Below are 13,362 nucleotides of genomic sequence, written 5' to 3' on the forward strand. Positions count from 1 at the left end.
TCTCAGGCTCGAATCCTGCCTCGGGCATTGGTGAGTGTGATGTCCTTAGGTTAGTTAGGTTTAATTAGTTCTAAGTTTTAGGGGACTGATGACCTCAGATATTAAGTCCCGTGGTGCTCAGAGCCATTTGAATCATTTGCCAAACTGCTATTTCCCCGTCCTATGTCTAATTCACGATATTATCATACAAACTGTCAACAGATGTATTTGCAACCGGGCTCTGCATCAACGGACAACCACGCCAGCAGTGACGTTAGGGCACCTATTGTGACGTCCCCTCTCCCCTTTTTGTTGTCGCAGTTGATGTTGAGCCGCTACTGCTACAACTCGGTCGGTGGAATGGGGACGCGACGTGCAGTGATGGTTGTCCCGTCGAATAACATGGAACAGCACCTGAAAATTTCTAAAGAAAATGGTTCCTCGCGTAATGTATGAACTGCGATGAACTGCGATGCGAATTGCTGATTTTAATTGTCTGTTATGGTTTTATGATGATTTATGCCCCCGTTAGTTATTGCAGTATTGAGTGCATCATTCATCACCGGCAACGTTTCACACCACTGAAGCGAGGAAAAATTCATTTGCGGTTCAGTATCAGTAGTTGTCGTTACGTTGCTAGGCAGAATTGTTCACTACAGCAGAGATAATCTATAATGCTATCTTGCTTTCGTGCGACGTGATATTATTTCGGCAAAACCCTCTTTTCAATGCTCAATGTTCATCAAGTTTCTCTTTCAATTAAAATGTTCACAGTTAATTAATTTTGATCATCAACTATCACACTGTTCAATTAATGATGGAGCTAACACGTGAGATTTCCATTACTGACGAACAATTTTTATTGTTCCATCTTAGCAGTTAATTTATAATCATCACACCACACATACACCGATGGATCAGATCAATTGCGATTTTTTTCAGTTCTGTGATCGTGACAATTACAACTTTTACAGTCGGCGTAATTGTATTATCTTCGTGTGGTCGTATTAATGTTTCCTACTCAAGGGTAATCAGGTATTGCAGTCTTCGATACTATGTCCATTCTTCATTGTAACTGTTCACTTTAATGAAGGTTGAGTCCAACAATAATATCTCCAATAATTGGAGTTCATTAGCTCGTCGTACATTATCAGAATATCACTTCAGTTAAAGTTCTCAAGTCAGAATAACTGAGAACAAAGTCCGCGCATCTCTATCATGCAATAGTACTTTTTTTTAATAGAAAAAATCTCGTAGCGTTCCGTTTGTAGTACTAGAACAAACGGTGCTCTCTCACAACTTGATAGCAAGTAAGCTAGCAAGCGACTAACATTTCCGGGATTGAGCATTGTAGACGCATTGAATTTCCTTTTCGCCGCGTTTACAACTCTCTTTCACAATAAATGTTATCTCTGACCGACTTATTACTTTGGACTTAACTTTCGTCGTACTGATTTGCAGTTATCACTGAGGTGTTTGATAGCTAATTAAAAAAAACCTTTCTTTCTTCCTTTATATCATGATATACTCAGAAATTATTGAAACTGGTTTTCATCAAAACTTTAAGGTGTTATATTATTGTCAAAGTTGTCGTACCTGTAAGGATAACACTGTTCGCTACTTTAAATTAGCATGACATTCTTATTTGGTTTTTCGGGTTTCTTGGGATGTTACACTATGATTGATGTTTTTTTGGAAACGGAAGATATAGCACACATGGCGTGGCCTGCCCGCTCTCCCGATTTGAATCCCATAAAGAATGCCTGGTATACATTAGGTAGAGGGCTGCATCACGTCAGCATCCATCAACAGCTCTCCAACACTAGTGGGCAGCTCTGCAGGCAGAATAGGCTTTATTGCCTCAGCATGAGATTGATAACACCATTCACAGCATGTCCCGTCGTTATCAGGTTTGTATTACTGCCAGAGGTGGTCACACTCCATAGTGAGCACATTAACCAGTTGGCAATGTGTGTGAAAAATCTGTTAAGAATCAAAAATACGGAGAACACTTTTGTGTACCGTTATGCATGTTGGGCTGTTTACTTTCTGTATTCCTTACATTGTTTCTACTTTACTATCACCTGTTTATTTCGTTTAGCGGAAAGATAAAATCTTGTAAAATTTCCCGTTTGATCCTTTAATTTTGGACTCCAGTGTAGTAGTGTAAAGATTAGATACGCTGCATTAAGTAGATTCCAATAGTGTTACAGACGTTAGCCATCCGAATTGAAAAATGCGAAATAATATAACAATAGTCACATCAAATGTTTTGAAACACATTTTTCTTTTATAAGCGAATTAAAAACCAGAAAAGCACTACTGGCAACAACTACAGAGCGTATAATTCTGTATGTTGCCGCGGTTCGGTTAAACTGGATGTGGAACATTTGCACATGGCACTCTAGTGGAAACGATGTTTGCAGCCAACACGATTTCGTCAACAGGTAGGAGGAGTAATCAATCTTTCATGAGAGCCGTTATTGAGTTTACCTGTTGCTACCGTTCTGTAATTCTATTTCTCATCCGAGCGACTCCGTATACATCAGAGAGAATTCGACAAGCTATTTTTCAGCATACCGGCCTACGTAATGCAGCGATCGACACGTTATTTAGAACACGCTAGATGTAATAGTGATAAATAACTACGGACAGTTCCATGCAGGTACAGGTACTACTTTTCGAGAAGCAGTTAAGTGCAATATTTCATCTTTTAATTCGTAACAATTGTCAGTAACTCTCAGAAATAATTAAACTGTGAGCACTACCTCATACCTATTCTGATATTTCATAAAAGTCTTCATTCGGTAAAACAGAACCGCTTGCAACATTTTTTGCGCTTAATCAGCGCTGGAATTTTAACTTATATCATTCTCGTACTGTATGTCATTTCAGGTATGTTTCAGCGCACCTTATTTCCCAAGGGAGGTTTTACAGGATGCCTTAACAAAGAAATTATCGTCGAAGACTCATCTATCCAAAATTGTGCTTTATTGCTATGCGTGTCTTACGTTTCTCTGGAGTCCTTTTTTATATCTCTACGAATGAAATCTCATCTAGAACGAACAACATGTAATGCATACTAGAAGAAGTTAATAATCGCCTTAACTGTGGCCTGGCAATCGTCATTAGGCAAGAACGTATACAGGGTGTCTGTGGAGTGGAATTGGGGAGGGGGGGTGAGGAGAGGAAAAGAGAAGAAGGGGCAACAAGTATTAGTCTAGTGGAAGGGAAAATTGCGTAGGACACGTGTCACATTTTAGAAAAAAAAAATGTTTATATCACTAAACACACTATTATTATCACTTTATAATAGGAATTTTTATTGTGCTTAAGTGAAGCAGTATAGTTTATATAACAGTGGCATATACATATTCTGCCATCAGGCAGGTAACGCACAGTTAAATGCAAATACTTCCCGTATTTACATGTGCAGCAGCTTTTGACGTTGGCTGGTTACAAAAATATACCGTGATGAATTGAAGGTAAAATTTAATGCAAGCTTTTATAACCTAGATAGATCTGATATTTTTAGCCTCAAGAAGAATAGCGACGATTGGCGGAACAGTTATCAGATTTCACGACAAATGATTCTGGACAGAGTTGCTATTGTCGCTATCCGTCGCATGTTCTCTCTTTCTTCGAACTGATGCTGCATTAATACGTCCGTCTGTGTAATGAGGAAGGTTACGAATTTTTTAGCAAACTTGCATTAACAAAGTATTAAATATGACTTTTTTTCAAAATAATGGTCTTTTTCGTGTGACCTATTCTTCCTAGAAGCCGTCCGCGGTGGCCGAGCGGTTCTAGGCACTTCAGTCCGTAACCACGCGGCTGCTACGGTTACAGGTTCGAATCCTGCCTCGGACATGGATGTGTGTGATGTCCTTAGGTTAGTTAGGTTTAAGTAGTTCTAAGTTCTAGGGGACTGATGACCTCAGATGTGAAGTCCCACAGTGCTTAGAGCCATTTGAACCATTTTTTTCTTCCTAGAAATACGTCAGTGACGATGAGAAATACTTAACGATTTAAGCAGATTGCAGCTAGACCACGGTCAAACGTTCCACTGGTTGCCCTCCACCTCCAAACCACACACACACACACACACACACACACACACACACACACACCGGTGATTACGGTGAATGGTACGCACTCAGCACTTCAGCTTTTCGAATACTGTACGGTACCTTCTTCTCCTCAAGTGATGTTTGTCTAGCCAGCCAAATGTGTTTGATTTTCTCGGAGATTGCTTTCGACCCCCTCAACTGAGTCTTGGTAGCACACGTAGAACGCTTTGTTCGCATAAAAGTTTTATGTGTACGACGAATAAAACGATGTCCTGAGGTCCGTTTCTTTATTCTGAATGTTATCCCTTCTGTCCCACACGTCTAGCAGCAAGGGGTAACACTGAATCTGCGCACCCAATCCCCTGCTGCATCTTCATCCCTTCATCCCTCCTAGAAAAACAAATTTCTTACATCGAAAAATACTACATAGTTTTATAGTATTGATTTTTAGGGAGAATTAACATGTATCTTTACACAGATGGGGTCCAACCATGTCAGTCTTCCACAAAAGAACAACACAGTTGATAAGAGTGGATAAAGAACGGAAAACTTGCACATTTTGGTCAAAATAAACTGAGAGAGCCATTTATGTCCCAAGTGGTAAATAGAGCTAGTATTTTTTTTTTTTTTTTTTTTTTTTTTTTTTTGTTAAGAAAAATTTCCATGCTGTAAATGCATTTTACGGGGTCGTCGCCACGAAGATTGAGAAGAAAGAAATAACTACTCAAATATTTTCCTCCTTCGTCTTAATAGTCAATACGAAATTTACAGATGATCAAAAAGTCAGATGATTAACACACTTTAAAATGAGCAGCCAAAAAATGAATAAGTCACAAATGTAATAGATAAGTTGTCGTCGAGCTACAATTCCCGAATCCTAGCAGTTTGGCAACATCTTTACACATTTGACAACACAGGGATTAGGTCGTACAGAAGCAGCTCTCAAGACACTTTTTAGCCTAGACGTCATTTCGACAAAAGCGGTTTTCCGGCTAACGAATCTCTTACGCAAAGGAATCTAGTCAGTCGATTTCAAGAGACAGTAATAAAACATGACGCTTACATTGTATCATATACAAACTCCTTATTATATGTCATCTCCCACAATATTTGGAAGCTGAATTGACATATCGCACATGTACAAATAACACGGTCATGGAGAAAATCCATGTACTGAAAATTAAAGGAAATACGAAAATATTTTTAAACTACTTCGGATAAAACTGGAGGTACAGCTTTAGAAGACCGCAAATAGATCTGTGTCTACGCGCTGAGATTTAAGAATTAGATCTCCTACTTTAAATGGCAGTGCAGATAATTGCTGCAGTGGCAAATGACACGCAACGGAAGGGCTCATAAATTTTACAAGACAGTCCAAGAAGCGACAGAAATTAGCTGTTTTAGAAAAGGTGTAGCAGGGCATGCATTCGATTTTAAACAAAATTTACCATTTCCATGGATACCTATGCAAGGAATGTTCTACCTGTAGAACATTTCGCTCCTTGCGTGTCGTGCGCATGGTCGAAGAGACCAGAAAGCAACATTCTATACTGCCACGACAGCATAGTGATAAAAAAGAATGAGGTAAGTTGAGCACCTCTCTAGATGACCATGTTCTTAATAAAGCGTCTCCTACCGTCAAAGATCTACATTTATTTAGTGACGGCTGCCATGGACAAAATCAGAGTCACAAGCTAGCCATTTTTTTAAAATAAATGTTTATGAATTGCCGGTTTCAAAGTCAGCAAATTTATTTTTCTATTCGACGTCAGAGTTCCTTCCACGCGATCTTGATTTTGGAATACTACAGAACGTTTTGCGCGATCTTCACCGAATGAGTTCACCAAATCAGTATACATCAAGACATAATGGCAAGATTTATTTAACAAAACTACCTCATGCTTTCCAAATTAACAAATACAAACATTTTACGTGTACTCAATAACAGAAGAGTTATGCCATTGTCGTGATTTTATTGATACTTTTGTCAGTAATGACTTTAAACTGCAGTGAGTTTGTCCTTCCAACAATCAGGGTGTATGACGAGAGGACATCTACCAAGAGGAACAAAATCAAAGGACTTGCAAAAATAGTCCATATGTTCCGGATGACAGCAAAGACTTCTACCTAGTTTTTGTAACATAATGGCAATGTGGACGGAGGAAGTGACTGATTTGTCTTCATTACTTTTATTTGTACTAGTATTTATTTATTTCATGGACTTGCTATTATGACTTTCTGTTATTCGAACAGCAGTTTTAACAGAGCTTATGTAACCTCAAGACATTTAAAATAATTGTCACCCACTGCATTATCTTTGTGACTGTACATTTCTGCTTTAGACTATCAACTTGAGAGATAAACAGTCTTTCGCGTTTCACAAAGGGCTGGAATGTTGCCCTTCTTAATCTCATTTTAATATTATCGCTGTGGGAGGTCGAGACCTATTCTCCTTGGCCTCGTATGGAAGGACAGAGTGAAGAAAGTCTTGCAAGCAATGTGAATTGGTCTCCCTGAACTAGTGGTTTTCTCTGACGCTAAGGTATTGCTCTCACCGGAGCGTGGCGGAAGCCCCTAGGGCCTAGGCCACCCAGCAGGCACTCCAGCTTGGCGGGTACAAATGCCCCGTGCCTGCGGGCTGAATTATTCCCCTGCCTGCTCCCCGGGCAGTCTCTGACGGCAGGCGTGAGGAACTGCGAGAGCGATGAGCACCGACGGGAACGGACGCCACTCCACGGGAGGCGTGCTGCAGGGGGGCACCTCACAGTGATCTGTTACCCTACGTTTGCAATCAGTCTGTAGTGTGCTAACTAAGACATACAGGGCTGTGCGGACAGAAGTATTGGACATTAATGGTGGTTTTGTGGTGTGTGCGGGAAAGGATAGATAAAGCAAGAGGCAGGGGAAATCCTCGTCTTGACAAAGGCTCAACATCTTACGTGATTTTTCTTTCAAACGAATTATACCACTGTACCTCACCCTCGCACCCTCCCCCACCTGCTGAAACAAAGTTCTGGGCCGCTGGTTGTAAATAGGTCGAACCAGAATTGTCGTGTCACAGTAGCTTGCTCTACCTTTGGGAAAGGAAATTTACAGGCTGTCACGAACTGAATAGATATCTTCTTCAGTGTCTATTGTGGATGTCAATCGACTTCGTCCCTATTTACATGGGGCCACCATTACAAATGATTAGGACATGGTTAAATGATTTACAGAACCATAGTCTGTGGAGGGAATGTAGCTGAGTCAAGCAGTGTGGTTCAGTGGTTAACATACTGGACTCGCATTCGACAGGTTCGGGTTCAGTTCTGCGTCCGGCCAACCTGTTTGAGGCAGTCCCTGTGTTAATCTGAATTACGAAGTAAAGCCTTTGGAGGAAGTTTGCGTCGTAATTCAGAATAACACAGGCACTGTAATACCGTATTTATTCGCTGACACCGGGCAAGCGACTTTCAAGTAAAATGTCTCCCCTGTACGGGTGAAACGTCCCCATTGAACAATTATACATGACTGTGCTTAAACTGACACACAATATTTTGTTAGCGCAACGCAATCTGACTTTCAAAATTCCCTACAAAAGAATGGCCCTGACTAACATTAAACTATACCTTTCACAAATCACTTACCTCACAAAAATCTTCGCTGCTCAAGCTACTGCAATACAGCGAGCGCCACTACTGCCAGCTAAATAAAAGATTCAAACCATGGAAGGCACTAACTACTGATAGGGATAGTTGGCAAATGAAAGATATTAATAGAGAACAAACAATGTATTTACCTTGATATCATCATGTATAAATATAGCAGTTCATGACAAATTACAAATCTCGTACGAATACAGGTTGTAGACGCATGCTTAACGACATATGGAAGTTTGGATGTGTCGATGAAACATGAATGGATAGCTAAATGGTAAGGTGACCACTTGCGATAAGCTGGAAATACGGGTTCGAGTCCCGGTTCGACACAAATTTTCATTGCCGTCATTCCATTCCACAGTTGATCGTTGTCCATATTCGCAACTGCGAACACATTTATGAAGCTGATTTAGTAACTTCCTGGGAGATTAAAACTGTGTGCCGGACCGAGACTCGAACTCGGGACCTTTGCCTTTCGCGGGCAAGTGCTCTACCATCTGAGCTACCCAAGCACGACACACCCCGTCCTCACAGCCTTACTTCTGCCAGTACCTCGTCTCCTACCTTCCAAACTTTACAGAAGCTCTCCTGCGAAACTTACAGAACTATCACTCCTGAAAGAAAGGATTTTGGGGAGACGTGGCTTAGCCAAAGCCTGAGGGATGTTTCCAGAATGAGATTTTTCACTCTGCATCGAAGTGTGCGCTGATATGAAACTTCCTCACAGATTAAAAATGTATGCCGGACCGAGGTTCGAACTCGGTCGGGACCTTTGCCTTCCCGAGTTCGAGTCTCGGTTCGGCACACATTTTTAATCTGCGAGGAAGTTTCATATCAGCGTACACTCCGCTGAAGAGTGAAAATCTCATTCTGGAAACCTGATTTAGATTTTTCATGATTCCCCTAAACCGCCCAAGGCAAATGCCAGGATAGTTCCTTTTAAAGGGCACGGCCGATTTCCCGACCATCCTTGAAACAATCCGAGCTTGTATTTCGTCTCTTAAGAACATAGTGATTTTTGCATGACCTGTCACGGCCAAGTAATACAGCTCCGTGAAACGTTGGCCTTACCTAGCAACAAAGGCTGAAGTATTTTACAGTAAGTGCAAGGAATACGCAATGAGACGAACAGAAATGATACTTTTATTCAAAGACAATAATTACGCTGAAATAAATACGGTTTATGAAGGTTACCTGGACGTTACAAAAGGTGGGACGTAGTTCTTAATAGGGTGTATGACCACTATGGATGGCATTGCATTCTCTGCAACGTGCTCGAATGCTGGGCACAAAGATGGTAAGGAGTTCTTGCGCTACGGCGATCGATTCCTCCTCCAGCGTGGTTGACAGCTGCTGGATGATCATTGAGGCATTTGGAAGTGCTACAATAAGTCCCCTCAACGAATCCTGCCCGTGCTGGATGGTATTTTTGTCGCTGAACGCCTTCTCGTTCCAAGAACTACGCCACTAGCGGTGTTCGATGCGGTCGCCCACTGTCATCCAAAAATAAAGTCAGGACCGAACTTAACGCTGAAAAGACAGCTGGGTAAAGAATACAGTATCACTGTGATTGATCTTTGAGTTTACCGTGTTCAAAGATTCGGAGGTCAGTACACCCGTGAAGTATTACACCTCTCCACTCCACTGACACTTGGACCACCAAAATAATCACGATCGACAACCCTAAAAGTACCTTCATATGGAAACACTGCCTTGAACTTTGTCGTCCGTGATTTGTAATATTCAGGAGTCCATCATGAATCACAATGACTTCAGAGTAGTTACCTCCGGCCGGGGAGGCCGAGCGGTTCTAGGCGCTACAGTCTGGAACCGCGCGACCGCTACGGTCGCCGGTTCGAATCCTACCTCGGGCATTGATGTGTGTGATGTCCTTAGGTTAGTTAGGTTTAAGTAGTTCTAAGTTCTAGGGGACTGATGACCTCAGAAGTTAAGTCCCATAGTGCTCAGAGCAATTGGAACCATTTAATTATCTCCTTCGAACAAAATAGTCATTTATTTTCGTCTAATTGCGTATTTCCTTCAGTATCTCTCTTTACTAATAAGGTATATTTTTTCTATCTACTTCATCGATTTATTTTAATTAGTAGTCAGACATCAGGTGAAAGTTACATTCGTTCATAAGTGTTGCACATCCGTATATATTTGTAGGTCTTTTAGCACGAGTTATTACCGTTTCTTAATCTCAGTCACATTTGCTGTGTAGAAGCCTGTGAGCAGATTTTATTCCTCCACTGTTTTCTAAATCCAGCTTCTTTATAGGTCCACTGCTGTCCAGGGTGGTTCCAGGCACGTCTTCAATTGCCGTTGGAGCTCAGTTCGAAGCGGGACTCATCACTGAAGACGATTCTACTCGAGCCAATGAGATTCCAGGACGAACACGTGTGTGGAGATGCCACAGACAGTGGTGGGATACCATCTTGACTGTTTCCCGCCATACAGTCCGGGGTGCCACTTCTTTTCATAGCAGGACCCCTTTGGTTGTTGTCCGAGACACCCTTACAGCTTAGCTATACGTCGACGACATTCTACGCCCTGATGTGTTGCTCTCCATATTGCATGCCATCCTGGACTTACATATCAGCAATATAATACCCACCAGCACAGGGCGAGAGCTGCTACTGCTTTCTCTTCGTGGCTGTCAAACAGTAACTTGTCCAGCAACATCACTGGAACCCTCCCCAATTGAGAACGTTTGGAGAATTGTAGGTAAGGCCTTTCAACTGGCTGGTATTTTGACGATGTAACGCTCCATTTGGACAGAATCTGGCACGATATCATTCAGGAGGACAAGCAACAACACCATGAATCAATGCAGAGCCGTGTAACCGCTTGCATAAGGGTCACGGGAGGACCAACGCGTTACTGACTTGCTCAGTTCGTGAAGCTCTTTCTCCTGAATAAATCGTGAAATTTTTCTCAAATAATGACCACTTTTTGGCCCATACTGGTACAGACATCGCATCTACCGATTTCCGTCCCATTCGGGTAATTTTTTCTTCAAGTTTTTTTTCTTTTTTCTTTTTCTCCTACAGTGATGGTACTTCCAACTGAATAAACTGTCAGTGACACAAGACCATAACTTTCTACAGTGATTTGAAGAGCATGATAGTGAACTCTCGTCGTTCACAAACCACTGGCCAACAAATTATATAGGGAATTATTTATTTACTTCTCAAGTAAGGACGTGCTGCCTATTATTATATAGCTGGTTGTACGTTGTGTGATTTTACATGTTATATCATACAAATTAAGTTTTATTAATAGTACTTTTTTTGTTGTTGGAAATTTTACAAAAGGAAATGCATATATACAATTATGCTTAAAATTGTTCTTAATTTATATAATGATAATAAATAAGACACATAGTAAATGAGCTTTCCACTCTGCAGCGGAGTGTGCGCTGATATGAAACTTCCTGCCTTTCGCGGGCAAGTGCTCTACCAGCTGAGCTACCCAAGAACGACTCACGCCCCCTCCTCAAAGCTTTACTTCTGCCAGTACCTCGCCTCGAGTTCTAGTCTCGGTCCGGCACACAGTTTTAATCTGCCAGGAAGTTTCATATCAGCGCACACTCCGCTGCAGAGTGAAAATCTGATTCTGGAAACATCCCCCAGGCTGTGGCTAAGCCACGTCTCCCCAATATCCCTTCTTTCAGAAGTGCTAGTTCTGCGTGGTTCGCAGGAGAGCTTCTGTAAAGTTTGGATGGTAGGAGGCGAGGTGAGGTACTGGCAGAAGTAAAGCTGTGAGGAGGGGACGTGAGTCGTGCTTGGGTAGTTCAGTTGGTAGAGCACTTGCCCGCGAAAGGCAAAGGTCCCGAGTTCGAGTCTCGGTGCGGCACACAGTTTTAATCTGCCACGAAGTTTCAAGATACATAGTATACTGAACATAGTATGTTGTGGGTGCACTTTACATTTATTAAAAGTGTATTTAATGAGATAAACAACAGATGGGAATTTGACTTAAATATTATGCGACAGATCTTCCCTTTATATCTTCTGCCTGTCTGGTTACATCTGTTACATATACTGTGTTGACAGTGGTAACGCTAAATTTAACGTCCTAATTAGTTAGGTTATAATGTGTTTGCGAACTTAAGGTAACGGCGAAGATTGGGAATAGATTTAAAACGTCAAAGTCATCTGTACCAGGAGCGAGGGATCAGCAACATTTCGAGACAGCCATAGCTGATGCCGTGATAGAAGAAGAAATATCACATCTTCACATAGTATTACATGCTATGAAATGGTATAACAAACAGTTACATAGAAAGTTACATTTTGTGATTGATTCGATTTACTGTGGTGGAAGCCCTGCTTACTTTTGCTGTTTGTATGTTTATCCCGTCTTCACTTCCTGTGTGCGATATAGTATCCGATTCCGTGCCTGTGCTTGATTTTTGTCGCTTACTACATACTACTGATCTGCCGGATGTGGAGCCTGTCTTGTTCAGCGTATGGTCTCCCCTGCTTGTATGCCGCACTAAGTGCTCGCGATATTGCGTCTGCGATGTTGTTTATAGAGCTCCAGTCATCTTGTCTGCCTTGACACAGTCTTATGTGTCTTAGGGCATCGCAGATGAACACTGTGTGTTTAATTTCGACTTGTAGGTTACGTCTTGTGCAGTTACTTCTCTTATTTTGTCGCGTCTTCCCGTCTTCAGCCAGTATGCAGCTGCTCTGCGGTGAATTGTAATGTCTATAGGGAAAACTCCCAGTACCACACGTAGTGCCTCATATCGAGGTCTGCCGAAGGTCCTCGAGATTCAGAGTAGAACACTCCTCTGGCCGCGCCTCACTATGGTTTTATGCGTATCTAAGCATAATTGATGTGCCCAAGCACAATCCGTAAAACAAGTTATTGACTCTAAGAGCGCTGTGTAATATGTCCTCAGTGTCAGAAGGGGCAGTCGGTATCTTATAGTTGGAATCGTGATTTCCAGTCAGAAAGGTCACATTTCGTAGTAATAGAAGGAAAGTCATCGAGTAAAACAGAAGTAATATCCGGCGTTCCCCAAGGAAGTGTTATGGGCCCTCTACTGTTCCTGGTCAATATTAACGTCATAGGAGACAGTCTGAAGAGCCATCTTAGATTGTTTGCAGACTATGCTGTCGTTTACCGTCTTGTAAAGTCATCAGATGATCAAAACGACTTGGAAAATGATTAAGATAAGGTATCTGTATGGCGCGATAAGTGGCAATTGACCCAGAATAAGGAAAAGTGTGAAGTTATTATTTCAAATACGCGATAAGTCACACAAATCTGAGGACTGTAAATTCAACTAAATGCTTAGGGATTACGGCGACAAATAACCTAAATTGGAACGATCATATAGATAATATCGTGGGTAGAGCAAACCAAACACTGCGATTCATTGGCAGAACACTTAGAAGGTGCAACAGGTTGTAAGGAGTATGCTTCGCCGGCGATGGGCGAAGCATGACAGAATCTATGACCAGAGAGTAGTTTATTGTTAGTTGTTGCTTGTCGCGAGTCTGCGCTAGTCTGCGCGAGTCGACAGTAGTAGTCGGTCGGCTTTAGTAGCGAGTGGACGGTTGTAGTGAGCGGGAGTCGGCATGCGTCGGTTGTGTGCTCTGCTCGCGACTCTGGTCAGGACTCTGGACGATGAGTATTGTTGTAGAAGGTAAAGAAGCAGC

The sequence above is a fragment of the Schistocerca piceifrons genome, chromosome 4 (assembly GCF_021461385.2).
Source record: "Schistocerca piceifrons isolate TAMUIC-IGC-003096 chromosome 4, iqSchPice1.1, whole genome shotgun sequence".
NCBI lineage: Eukaryota > Metazoa > Arthropoda > Insecta > Orthoptera > Acrididae > Schistocerca > Schistocerca piceifrons.